This window comes from Cuculus canorus, chromosome 4, assembly GCF_017976375.1.
Source record: "Cuculus canorus isolate bCucCan1 chromosome 4, bCucCan1.pri, whole genome shotgun sequence".
Lineage (NCBI taxonomy): Eukaryota > Metazoa > Chordata > Aves > Cuculiformes > Cuculidae > Cuculus > Cuculus canorus.
The window spans coordinates 24,299,453-24,314,560 of record NC_071404.1 but is presented as its reverse complement, the minus strand read 5'-3'; positions in this window follow the sequence as shown (position 1 = coordinate 24,314,560).

The following is a 15,108-nucleotide window of genomic DNA, read 5'->3' as shown; positions in this document are numbered from 1 at the left end:
CTACAAGATTACAGTATATTAAACATTTTTTTTCCTAACAAAGTAATACATTCCAGGCTTTATTCTTTATTCCTGAGGTTTCTTACCTTTGTTGTATTGGAAGTTTTCAATCTGAAAGAGCCGATGACTTATATTTACATAGATTTTTTTTGCCAGTATACATTTCATAAGGAAAAAAAGAGCCTTGCTTACTTCAAGGACTACAAAGCAAACTGATCCCTGGTGTATGTTTTTCAGATGCACTTCCCAGAAGAAGCACTGGCCTTAAAGCAGGGAGTTAAGGGGAGGATGGGGGGTGTAGGGAATCTTGGTTATCTATCATCTCCTTCTATCTTTTTCCAAGAATTTAGGGTCTATTATGCTTTGCTATTGGACTTCATGTAGAGTTTAATATCTTCATGCAAGCAGCAGCTAGAATGTACTTTGAAAATTTCATTTATTTGTTTAGAAAGTGTCAGGCCTCTGGTATGTTTTGCCTGCAAAAATATATTTCATTGAACATATTTGCATCAGCTATACATTTTAAAATAGGATTACCTATGTTTTCACACCTACAATGGACAGGAAAATGTTTTTCTATATCTTTTTGTAAGCAGACATACGTTCCTACCATTAAAAATAACAAAGGTATATTTTTTTAAAGAACACAATGAAGAACAAATTAATAAATTAACAGACCAAAGTCAACTGAATATCTTTATTCCTCTATGTACTTAATGGGAATTAATTTGGTCCAACAATCATATAATTGTATAGCTTTTTTCCCAATTAGTGAAATAAATTTGCAGTAGCTTAGGTCCTCAGATGACTGAAGACCTGAAAAATCAAGTGAATTTATACTTCTGTTTCTGATTTCATTTGCTATGATTTTGATAATAAAATATGATCCCTTTTGCTTTGTTTATCACAACCCTTCATAAATTTTAATTAATGAAGTAATAGATTTTTGATAGTAAGAAGCTTTTGAACACACCGAAAAATCAGCATCTATATGATAAAGGAAAATCTGTGCAAAGTTCAGAGGCTCTGACTAGAACATTGAATCTAATATACCTCTTTCCCCAAAATACTGTGTTTTCTACGTGATTTATAATATCTGAAAGGCCAATATAAAATGTGAAAAAATTAATACAAAAGCCTATAGATTGATGTCCCTTGTGTTTTTGAAAAGAATATCTAAACTGACTTGAATGCGTATCAGCTGATCTGGAACTTTGCTTCTGTTTCTGGAATTCTTGTTTCCTTTTCTAAACAATTTTGTCTAAAGGTCAGTTATTTAATATCCTCTAGATAATGTCTTTCCTTCGGAAGATTCTCTTGAAAACCAGTCTTTTTTATAAGATAGGTCTTCAGTATGTGATTAAAGGAGTGAAAGACAACTATACTTCTGTATCATTGGCCAAGCTTCTACTCTTTTAAGGATAATTATTTTCCCAAATGAAGAAGATAATTGTTTTTTTCTGGTACTGCTATCTAGGGAATGATTTGCTGGATTTTTATCTGGAAGAAATAAATTTAATATTTTATATTATCTTCGTAAGGTGAATAAGTACTGAGTAAAAACCTTTTTTTGCATTCTGTATTTCAGTGATATTTTTTGGAGATGTGTGACAGGAGCTCCAGGGTGAAGGTGCGAATATATGACCACTGTAAGATAATGATGCTTTTTAATTTGTAAAGAGAATGACATATATTCATGTTTTAATGGTTAATCTTCCTTGACCTTTAGTGGTTTTGATGTCGTAGGAAATTAGTTTGATAGCTAAGTTTCTGGTCTGTCTGTAGAGGCAGAAGACCTACAATTATATGAAGGAAGCAAAATGTGGAGCATATTACAAAGATAAAAGCTATGTGTTGGTTCTTATCTACTAGTAGAGTGCAGTGTTTGATTTCTGGTAAGGACAATGGTCCTAGATAAAAAAAAGTTACATATAAATCTGATAGTTGAGTGACTATATGTTCTCTGAAATATTATTTGGAAAGCTTTTATTTTTCATGTAACTGTGTTCAGAAGGTGGGGGGAGATGCTTCTAAAAGGGAAAATAAGCTTATGCCTGGCTAAAATGTTTTGTACAGAAAAAAAAAGCTACGTAGTGGTTAACATTTTATTTTTCTTATTTTTTCCTACAAAAATCTCTAAGGGAAATGACTGGTAGGAAGAAAGAAAATATTCATTGGAACTTTTGCAAATGACTGTTCAAATCCAATACTTCAGTTCAAATTGAACGGTATGTCAATGAAATGACCCATGAAGCAGCTTGAGTCATCCTTGAAAAAAAGGATCCTACCTTGAAAATCCGTTTAGTAGGGTGGCAGAATTTGGTGTCCAGGGAGGATTCATTCCCATACCAAGTGTTTCAACATTGCATAAAGATGCAGGGCAACTGCTGCTGAATCATAGTGTTCATGCATCTCATTAAATTCAGATTGATTACAAAGCAAGCTGAACTGGCCAAGTGACAGCATCATGCCATGGAAAAATATCTGCATGTCCAATAATGATAACTCTCCTGTGTGTAGAAGTAGGGCTTCTAGGATGTATTACTCTTAAGAAGCAGCAAAAGGCTGAGTGGTTCAGTGAATATTTTCCAATGCCAGTTTTGGCATCTGGGATAATTGGGACAGTGTTGGGAAACTGAGATTGTTCAAAATGGAAATTCTGTGTTTATATTGCAGAATGATTGTAATCGGTTCTCCAGGTGCAAGCTTTAGTTTATACTCCTAAGTAACAGAGGTAGGAAGTTAGGGTAATACTGTAGGAAGATACAGCGTACATGGATGGACTGCCATCTTGAGAGGACTTTTCCCTGCAGTTTTCAGTAAAGATGCTGTGTTTTCAAAAAGTACATTTGAGGAAGAATAAATTTGTTTCAGAGTCACATTTGTAATCCACAGCAGTGTCATATGATGTCCACAATGTAAACATGCATGTTTAAATGAAGCTTTCAGCTAGTTGTTGACACTGGTTTTAAAAAACATAGTTTGAAGATATGCAAAATAAGGCTGAAGTCATTGTCACCATCAAAAAGAGGCAGAATTAGACTTTGTCACGGGATTTTCCATGAAGCAGATACTTTTCTGTGTGAACAAGGAAAACTTATTACCCTAACTGCTTTGTTCATTTCTCTCAAAAGAGAAGACTTTTTGAATTGTTCAAATATAAACGCAGTAGAATTTTGCAGTCTAGATAATATTTTAAATTTAAAAAGGCTTCCTTCTAACATTCAGAAAAATAAAATACCTTAAAATAATTAAATTCTTATGCCTAATCAGCTATTCCCCTCATTCTTAAGGTTTTGCATCTTACGTAGTTTTCCAAATACAATACTTGTACATTAAAGTCCATCATAACTTTTCTAAGGTCATTTCTTTTATTCTGTTGCTGTGCTTATAACCTTTCATGTCTGGTGTCATGTACTATTTTTAGAGTGTATTCTTCATCGTGTATTTTACAACATTGATGATGCGTAGATTTGATCCTTGATTGTTTCCCTCCTCTTGCTCCCCCTCATTTTCACATTTGCTTTGTTGTCCTAATAAGTATTTATCCTCCTTTAATTTCTGTCTTGCCTTAGGAATTTTTTCCAAGTCTATTATTACCCTTTAGACAGTTCCTTTCTCCTGGGCACTCTTCTCCTGTTTTCCCGACCCCTCCTAAACATTAACTGTCTGACTAGCTTTAACATTAACACTCTACAGTGATGCTCCTTTCTTCACTTTCTTTATTGCAGTTATTTTTCCATATATCATGTTTAGCATTTCATGACATTCAAGCCAGAAGATGACAAGCTATGTTTTACTGTCAGTCTTTACTCTGTTATTTTAAAGCATCTCTAGTATTTTGCAATCCTTCTGTGTAACAAAAAATACTCTTGTTTTTGTATTTATCTCTGAATGCAATGTGGGCAAAATGTTGTGAAAGAAAAAAAATTGTTCAGTGCAGAAGTTATGGGAAAAATGCTAAAGGACAGATCTGATGGCACGGCAGATTACTATACATTTTAATCCATCAGTAGTATCCCACCTCCCTGAGGGAAATGTTAATTGGAATGACAGTATTTGACTGGGTATGTAGAGAGGATAGAGTAAATATAGTGTAGTTCAGCTTCGGTTTTAAGTACTTGAATCTACTTCACTAAGTTATTTCTGGACTTCAAGGAATGTCAGGCATGCAACACAAGACCAATGTCCCTCTGGTCTAATTTGACAGTGGCCATAATCTGTTGCTCCAGGAAAGATTTGCTATGGCATGATGTGATTATGTGTTTTCTCTAATGCAAAGTTGTTAGTCGTACAGTTTATGCTCTGAAGCTGGCCTAGCCCCTGTTCTAGGCTATTTTATCTTATCCTAATGTAATTCTGATGATGGTCTTATTCTGCGGACATCTTAGGCCTTAGAGTTTCATTATATTCTCCGACAGAATCTTATTTTGGCAATAATAGTTTGGAGGGTTTTTTGGTTTTTTGGTTTTTTTTTCATTTTTCTCATCTTTCCCTTAACAAAAAAAAAAAAATCTGCCCAAAAAATGTTTCCTTTTATTACCTCTAGCGCCACGAGTACATAAAAGAAATAAAATTGCTGGTTTACTTCTTGCAGACACTAAGTTTTTCAGGCTTCTAAGCAACTTCATGGGAATACAAAAAAGTATGATCCCAATTTGCACAGCTACATGGAGTTTACCCCAGGCTCCCAGGTATTACTACAGACTGAGATTGTGCTCCACAGCGTTGCCACTCTCCTGTTGAACAGGAGGATTGGAATGGACAAAGAGTCACCAGAAACGAGCACTTGGTCTCCAAGTACTAAGTGTCTTCAGAGCATTGAAAATCAAATTCCAGAAGCTCTGAGTTTCAGTTTTCTCAGTTGATAGTGGGTTTTGGTTTGTTTTGGTTTTGATTTTAGGGGCAAAGTCACAAAACTGCCTCTCTTCTTTTACAGGTTCAAGGTTGCTGTATTCTGACTATCTTTAAGTAAGACTTAACGAGGTTTCATAGTATTTGACGTCTGTCAAAAACTGGTTGTTAAAATAGCAGGCGTAGCTTACAAAGAGAAACCTATTGCAGAAAATTAAGTTAGCTGCACTCTCATGGTGATTTTGAGTATAGTAAAAGAGGGAATCTGCATAGATTTTAAAGCCCCAACTGCACCAATAAGAAACACAAAAAATAAGTCAGAATTGTATTGTGGCAGAGTAAACAAAAAAAACATTGCATGTAAAAATTGCCAGAATAGGCCTTCTGCTTTGATTTGCAAGCCCATTTGAAAAATTTCATTTGAATATTTTTGTTTTAGAGGTTACACGCTGAGACATAAATTCATTTTATTCAGAGAAAAGAGGAGAACTGACTGCTTTCACTGACCTGTTTTATTCTTGATTGAGAGTTTAAAAATTCTTGTGGAAGATAAAATTCATCTTCTTTCATATTATAGAGTTTTATAACAATTTATTGCACATTTATATTTTTTCCTTTTATAATTTCATTTTACAATAAGAAACCCTCCTGTAGCCCAGAGGTGGACTTTGGGTCCTGTGGAGACACAACACTTAAAAACTCCTTATTGCAATATCATAGCATCATGGCAAAAAAGTAAATACTTACTATACCTTTGCATGCTATAATTCTATTTTTATTTTAAAATCATTATAACCACATATGCATACTTGAAGCAAACTCAAGAAAGCATGTTCTCAGGGCATTTTGCCTATTACATGTAATCTCTGTTCCCCCTGACACAAGCCATCTAGAAGACTGTAATGAATTATCTGTCAAGGAATCGGCATTTTATTCAGTGTCCTCTAAGAGATTCTGTACCTGTTTCACAGATCACAGTAGCTCAGCTTTAGCACAAATGGAAGAAGATTCTGAGAGCTGTTCCCTGTATTATATAAATTTTAAAAAAAAATTAAAAAATCTACTTGTCTTGGCTTGTATTTGCAACAACAGCATCATCCTTATGGCTACTGGGGGTTGCAGACATATGGTAATACACATACTGCATCCTGTACTATTATAACACAGATATTTCTATATTATTTTCTCTGACCGTGGATGATAGAAAGTCTTCCCTTCCCCTAGTATTTTCTCTGACCATGGGGTGATATAAAAATCTTCTCTTCCCCTAGGAATCTCCCCTTATTGAACATATTCCAATATTGAGCACATCATTGGACTACTGCTGTAGAAAAATCTGAAGTTTGTTTGCACTGCTGCTATTTGAGCTGTATCGGGGTGTTACAAAACCTGTTAAAACTGAAATAGCATTAATCAATTATGTGATAATTTCCAATATTAACTAATCTAAAAAAATAACTATGTTTCTTGTACATATAATGCAGCCCTTCCTTACCTTTTCTGAAAACTTCAGACTAATACTCTATATGATATAAGTTTTCACTGAGCTTTTGCTCGACATGTCCTAACTTTTAGGTAACAGAATGCTGAATGAGCATTCATATCTCAGCCTTCTTTATTTATCATCATTATGGACTGAAAACATAAATTTAGTGTTTGAGTTTAAAAAAAAATAATCTGAAAAGCTAGCAGCAGCAGAGTAAGTTAAAGGCAGACACTGTGTGCAAAACTTGGCCTCAGATTTTAAGGCTGCAATTCTAAAGCTAGTACAGATGGAGGCCTTTGGATTAATTTCTTATAGATAAAATAGGAATTAGTAGAATTTACTCCTTGTCCTTGTTTTAAGGATGTTATATACAGAATTTATCTCAGCCAATCCATATAGAAACATTAGTGAGTTTGTGGGCTTTTGAAGATTATTTTCATTCATGAACCAGAATGATGAAAAACACAAACAAATTGTTAAAATATTTCTGTAGCTCAGAAACAGTTGACAGAAATGCATCGATTTTCATAGAAAAGAGTCACTTAATCCACATGGGATCATTTCTCAGCCAAAAGAATGCATGTTCTAGTATAATAATTTTGTTTTCTGCTCCGTACATTTCTACTCAAAACTGCTATGGTAGTTCTTAAGAGAGTTTTCATACTTTTCACAACAGAGTTTGGTCCTGGTCCCGACCCAGCTTAAGCAGAGACAAAATATTTGTAGGTAACTACTGACATTCAAAGAGGGCCAGCGTAAACGCAGAGAAGGTGGCATTCAAGGAAACGGTAAAATTGGAATGATGGGATCAATACAGTTTCTATACTGCTTGTTGATCAATAGTTCAAATAAATTTTAGTGGAGAGAAGCTGTTGAAAGTAAAGAATTATTGGATGGCAGCATAAACAGCTACCCAATGTGAAATGGAAAAAAAAACCCACACATCAAATGTGTCCCAGCCTGTTCAGAATAAAGTGAAAATATTAAGCTAGCTTGAATTTAAACTCTGGAAAAGAAACATCATTGTAAATGTAGGTAATACCTCCCAAAACTTCTAATTGAAATATTTTCCCCTCCCCAAGGCAATTAACTAAAAATATACTTTTTTTTGGTAAATTTGTATTCATTATTCCTGCAGAGGAACATTTTAAATTGATGTGGAAATAAACTGTAGTATAAAGAATCATAATGTTACTACTGCTTGAATGAACTATAGATGCTGATCTAGAAAATAAACATCTAAAAAATAATGAATCTATTTTGTATAAAAACACATTTATGTCAGTTAAAGAAGTAGAGGTGAAAATATTACCCTTGAAAATAGCTAGAATAGCCTTTGACAGCTCATTAAAATTAATATGAACATTTCAATGGGACAGACTGGGTGTTATAAATTATTCAGGAAAAGAAATTATGTCATTCACAAAGCATACATTTTTTATTAAAACACAAGCAAAATTTTAACTGGTAGCTAATTTCCATTTCACCCTGAATTACTAGTTTTAGCTTCTTGAGGTTTCATAACAAAATTATTTACAGTAAACACATCCTGTACTACAGCATTGTGGATCACTTAGCTTTATTACATTGTGTAGCCATGGTTACTAGCCACTGAAAAAAGAAAAGAGACAAGACTTAACAGCAGTTTATTGTCATCCAGGGAAGCCATAAATCAGATTAATTTTATACCTTTTTAGACATGAACGGAGGCTATTAGTGTGCTTGTCAGGTTTAGGTGTGTTTCTGCATGTCTGTGCATGTACACAGTGTATAATGTGACAAGGAGTGGCAGGAACCTGTTTGCAGCATGAGGTGGATTGAGCAAGTGGTATAAAGGATATATTGATACTATCTGTCCAGTCTATATCTAATCTGTAATAATCTAAGAACACAAAAATGGACAGAGAATTCCACTCCTTGAGACTTCAGCTCTCCACCATTGAAGACTACAGTTATAAACACTCTCATGAACTCTAAAAACATGCATTTTAAAATTCTTTAGCTATTTACTTTTGTTAATACTTCTGGAAGCTTATGAGGGTTAGCAAAGTGCTTCCACTTTTCACTCTATACAGAATCATAGCATGGTTTGAGTTGGAAGGAACTTTAAAGATCACCTACTTTCGACACCTCCCACTAGATCGTGCTGCTCAAGGCCCATCCAGCCTGGCCTTGATCACTTCCAGGGATGGGGCATCCACAACTTCCCTTGGCAACCTGTTCCTTAATTTATGCTTATTTCAGGAACCAGTACTGTGTTCATCTAACTGAGAAGTAAATCTTCAAAATTTTCCTTTTTTTTTCCTGCCTAGACAAGCTTTATAAAAGATATTCTTTTCAAGAAACCTTCTCCTTTTCCATGATCTGTTTAACTATTCCTCTCTGCAGAATGGCTCACAAAGAGATTCAGTGCTCCAAGCTCATCTTTCTGAACATACATGAGCGTAGCTATGCAGCCATGCTGCAGAGGAGGTTTCCTCAACCTATTCCAGGCTGGCATTAACAGTCTGCTGTCCCTTTTAGAAATATTTTCTGAGTATATACAGGGATTGTATTTACATTTGGCACAACAATGATGACAGAAATGTGAAAATCTTCAATAAACTCACTGTACTTATACAGTATGTAATGAATGAATCAAAAAATACTTCCTAGTAAAGTCTACGGGTGGAATAAAATGAGTAGAAATGGGTTCTATAAAACAACATAGCTTTCAGTGAATTTGCATGCTGAGTCAATGTAGTTTTTACCTTTTATTTTTGTTTGAAACCATTCAGCTCTATGAGCAGCTCTTGGTAGTGTTTGTTTCTGAAGTCTTTCACTGTTGTACTTGCAGTTGACAAAAAATCTAAGACTTTTAGGAGTTTCCATGTGTGTAAACAGAGATGAGCTAAAGTGTTCTTCAAAACCATCTGGAATCTAGTTTTATACATACTCTTAAAACTGTTATTATATCAGCTTAATTTAATGCTTGACAGATATTCTCAGAAAATCTCAGAATTTTTGTAGCATCGTGGCTTTTATGGGGAATGACATTTCATTCATAACTCCATAAAAAAAAAAAACCAAAAAAGGAGAGAACATAAATTGACTGTCATTCATTATTTCAAGTAATTATTCATTTACATGAAAAGTATGCTAGTTTTTTAAAAATATTTGGAAGTATACAAATGTAAAACCCTTCTTATATTTTTATGAGTTTCTGCAGAAGAGAATTTTCTCATTTTTTCTAGAAATAAAATACTCCAAAATATTTAACATATTTGACTCTATAACACTTCAACGTTTTTTTTTCCTGTCCTTAATTCAAGCACACACATGGATCTCAACAAAGTATTACTGTTAATACTTAGAAAGAAAATATCCCTATTTTTGATTGCATAATATCTCCATGTTCATCCCTTCACCTCAGAGACTCTATAAAGGAGTAAGGTGTCAAGAGATAAATAAATATTTCACATCTTTCAGGAATTTCTGTTTTGTTTTCTTACTAAAGTGAGTTTTTAACGATTGGTTTCAGGGTTGGAAAAACCCAGTCTTTGTAGAAGATCTTGTGCGACTTCTGCTGGTTAAATTGGAACTTGCAGGATAAAGTTGATATGTATAGTATAAAAACATCCCATCTGGAATCCTTCCAGTCTATTAAGCCCTTTTAGCTTCTGATATGTAATTAGTCTGCTCTGGCCATAATAGGAGGAGCGAAGGTGAAAACTGAAATGGGTATAACATTTCTGGAAGTCATACTATCAAAACTGGACTGCTAATAGAGTACAATGATAATAAAAAGTTAAGTATTTTAACAAGTTGAAGAACTACCAGTTTTTCATTGGAGAAAGCTAACAGCACAAATGTCTTCATGGGAACAATGACGCAGCAGGTACTCAATGGACAAAAAAAGGTCAATGAGATGTAGGTGTGTAAGACCTCAATATGGGTTTGAAAACCACCTTCAAGGGGTTATATCCAGTGCAGCATAAGAATTTATGCAAATAGGATTGCAAAAATACGTGATTTTTTTTTTTAAAAGACAAAGAGTAGGGATACAATAGTAGTGACAAAGGATCGTCTTTCACTTAGACTATAGATAAGATAAAGTCTTACACTTGCATATTGTATTCTAGAGTAATTTTTCTTACATTTATGATAATTTCATTGTTTGGAGAGAAAGCATGAAACATGATTTTGCTTTTGTATTCTTGTGAGCTTTACTATGATTTATTACAATACTAATAGCATATTATTAATTCATAACAAGCCTTTTGTTAACCTCTGATAGTATAGGAGAAAATTGTTCTCAGATCAGCCTGTATTAATAATGGGAGCTCTTCATATTGCTAGATTATAAACATATACTGTACTGGTGAGACTGCACCTCCAATACTGTGTTCAGTTCTGGGTCCCTCACCACAAGAAGGATGTTGAGGCTCTGGAGCCTGTTCAGAGAAGAGCAACGAAGCTGGTGAAGGGGCTGGAGAACAAGTCTTATGAGGAGTGGCTGAGAGAGCTGGGGTTGTTTAGCCTGGAGAAAAGGAGGCTGAGGGGAGACCTTCTTGCTCTCTACAACTACCTGAAAGGAGGTTGTGGAGAGGAGGGTGCTGGCCTCTTCTCCCAAGTGACTGAGGACAGGACAAGGGGGAATGGCCTCAAGCTGCGCCAAGGGAGGTTCAGGCTGGACATCGGGAAAAAATTTTCACAGAAAGGGTCATTGGGCACTGGCAGAGGCTGTCCAGGGAGGTGGTGGAGTCACCTTCCCTGGAGGTATTTAAAAGATGGGTAGATTAGGTGCTCAGGGACATGGTTTAGTAGCAGACAGGAATGGTTGGACTTGATGATCCAAGAGTTCTTTTCCAACCTGGTGATTATAAGATTCTACGATCTTTTCTTTTTTGATGAAAAATGTATGTCTGTTGACAAGGAAATTTGCCATTAAATTCTTTCATTTCCATAACATACATTGTGTACAATATGATTCAACTCAATTTCAGTCAGCTAGAATAGGTGTTCTTACACTTTTCTGAATGTCTACATTATCTAGAAATATTAGGAGACATCCTATTTTCAAAGCATCATGCAAAGACCTAGACCTTGTTTCTACTGACATATTAATAATGATTGCATAATTAATATGTCAGCAGAGGCATCAGGGAAAATATTCTACCACCTTCATGAAAAAGGAGACCTCGAAGGAGTCTCAGAACAAGCTGGTACCTGGTATACAGTATCCAGGTATACATTCAAGTTTCTCTGCTGCTTATAACCAGAGGAATTGCAGCCAATGCATTACTTTGGTTGACAACTTTTCTGAGATGCATCAGAGATGCTAAAGGACTTCTTGTTGTGTCTTAGAGTAAAGATTATATAGAACTAAAGGAGTGATTTCAACTGGGCTATTTTATGCCAGGTTTCTGAGTACCCCTACACTTTGAAGGGTTTAGCTCACTTCATTTAAGATCAGCTCACTGAAAAGAGTTGATGAGAAGAGCTGGAAAGAGCCTCCACAGAGTACACACACCCCTCAATCAGCTCTGCATATGTCGCCCTCCCACTTCATTTGGGAGGAGCTTTTAAGCTGAGACTCTCACTCTTGAAGATGACTTTATTACAGATAGTTCTATGAAACCAGTACTTCTTCCAGAACTACTGAAAGGATAAAATAACTCATTTTTGCAAGAGGCTTGCAAGTGATATTGGTTAAATACCATCTTAACTTTTTTAATTAAACCTATTTGTTTTGTTCAACAGCTTACTGATGCTGCTTATTGAGCCCTGTTGCACTAAGCAAAGAGAATTTGTGTTTTAAATGTTGAATATGCAGTCTGGTTTATGCCTTTGTGCATCATTGATCTCAGATACAATTGGCAACCCATGCTGTAACAACACCTTAAAAGGAATACAGTGTGTTTTCTCTTTTCTTTTCTGTTTAACTGCTCAGTATGTAGATAATTAGCTTCTGTATTCAGTCAGCCAAATTATAGTTGTCCAGATGATTTCTTCATGAGCAGCTCTCTCCAATTTTAGCTCCTTTTCTATTCAGTTGCCTTCACAGTTTATAGAATCAGAAACATAGTATCATTAAGGTTGGAAAAGCCCTATAAGATCAAGTCCAACCATCAGCCCAATAGTTCCATGCCTACTAAACCATGTCCCGAACTGCCACATCTACATGTTTTTAAACCACTTCCCTGGGCAGCCTGTTCCAATGCTTCACCACTATTTCAATAAAGCAGTTTTTCCTAATATCTAATCTAAACCTCCCATGACAAAACTTGAGACCATTTCCTCTTATCCTATTGCTGGTCATTTGGGAGAAGTGACCAACACCAACCTCACTACAGCCTGCTTTTAGGTAGTTGTAGAGAATGACAAGGTCTCTCCTCAGCCTTCTCTTCTCCAGACTAAACAATCCCAGTTCCCTTAAATTTTCCCTACTCTTGCTGGCCACAGCATTTCTGATACAAGCCAGAACGCTGTTGGCCTTCTTGGCAACTTGGGGACACTGCTGGCCCTTATTGAACCGGTTATTGACTAATACCCCCAGGTCCTATTCCACTGGGCAGCTTCCCAGCCTCTCTTCCCAAAGCCTGTAGAACTGCATGGTGGCGTTGTCACCAAAGTGAGGGACCAGCGCTGAGCCTTGTTAAACCTCTTACAATTGGCTTCAGCCCATTGATCCAACCTGTCAATGTTAGCAGAAATATGCAGCATCGCCTTACATTTAGCAGTAGAAAACATAGCCATTCTAAGCAATAAAGCTCAGATTTTGCTCTTAGTCCTGTATACTTTTACCGCAAATAAAAGTACATAGCACAGAAGCAAATTTGTGCCATGTAGACCACATTCTTTCCTATGCTTTGATTGCAGTTCAGTGATTCTAATCTCACTGAGGGAACACTTTCATTAAGGAGACAATATTTGGTTGAAAGAAAAGCAAATGATAGCTTTGATGCCAGATAAGAAACTGGATTTTCCGTAGCAATAGTTTAGTCATATCAGCCTCTGACTGGCATTTGCTATTTAGAAAGAAGCAGAGTAGTCAGATATTCTCCCTTCCATAAGGCTTGAGAGCTGTCTCAGTTGATGTCTCACTGCCTCTTCGTTTTTGACAAGGTCTCTTTGGATTTTAATTTACTTTAGCCATAAATGGCTATATTTGGGGGTCTTATTGCTGATGGTGTCATTGCTCTGTTGCACTGAAGGCCACATTTTTGTCTGAAACCTGTTTTGTTTGGAGGTTTTGCTTACAGACTATGAACTTTAGAGGAGGAAGATCTCGTTCTTTGACGAAAAAAAAAGGAATAAACAATGTATATGTATATAAACCTGTGGCTGGAACCCAAAATGAAGGAACCCCTCCCCTCTGCCCCCCCATATTCCCTCCTTTTGCCAGAAGTTCTTGCTGTGAGGGTCACTTGGACAAGGAGGATGCTTCTATGGACATCTGTAGAGCACAAAACCTAAAGTAGGCAGACATAAGCACGTTTGGTGTGCGTGTGTTGTTTATATATATTTTTTTTGTTAAAATACGCCTTTTAAACATGCTTTTCTGTTAATGTTTTTGTGAGCTGAGAAAGTGTATGGTTGATCCTACCCATGCTCTTCCAGGAGATGAAATAACAAAAAAGTGGGAACAAAAGTGGTAAAGGTTACCAAGAGCAGCTGGCAGGGATAGACCCAGCACAAGGCAGAACTTGTGGGAGATGAGGAGGGTGAAGAAGAGGGGGAAAACACATCTCCAGCCAGCTCAGTTTTGCTGGGCCACAGCAAGATCACTTACTAGTCTTAAACCACAGGTGAGAGTTACTGCAAGAAGAGGAAAATAATGAGGAGGCCTAAAGGTTACCTGTTTAGAGGAGAGGAACAGGAATTATTTTATCAAAAATTTTTATTTTTTTTAATCTACCTTATTAGTCTTTTTCCAATCTTTAAAAAAAATATAGTTTATTTAGTCACTTGATTAGTGTTTGCTACTAATAAAAACGAGGTTTTAATGTGAGAAATTTTAGTATAATTTACCACTCAACTAATGTAAAAACCAATCTCAAATTCCTAAGAAAAGGAGGCTGAGTGCAGTTGTTCTCTTTGTATAAATGCTACTGGAATGGCCACAATTCTTGCTGCTTTGCACTAATGATGGCTTTTAGGTTTTAGCAGTTAGTCACTTATTTTTCAGCATGACATAGGCATTACATTTTTGTTAGACACAGAGGCCATCTTGTGGCAGAATGTTGGTAGTTGTATTAGAATACTTTTAATTTAAATGGAAAAATAAAGTCCAATTTGTTGCAGTATTTCCAGTAATATTTGTAGTGTCATCATACATTGAAGTATGATCTTAATACACATACATTCTGACAATATCTGCTGAGCCCACAGCAGAATATTCCTTCCTAAAGAGAAGGCACTGATGGCAAAAGATCTGATGCCAAAATGTGTTAGCGCACTAAGAAAAGTGTGATAATGTTTTCTACTAATAAGAATCACAGAATCACAGAATGGTCAAGGTTGGAAGGGGTCTCTGGAGATCATCTAATCAAATCCCCCCTGTCAAAACAGATTCACCCAGACCAGGTTGCACAGGAACATCTCTGTCCTGGGCAGCCTGTTCCAGTGCTCTGTCACACTCACATATTTTTCCTCATGTTGAGATGGAACTTCCAGTGTTTCAGTTTGTATTTGTTGCCCCTTGTCCTGTCACTGGGCGCTGCTGAGAAGAGTCTCGCCCCACCTGCTTGATACCTGCCCTTTAGGTATTTATAAGCATTGATAAA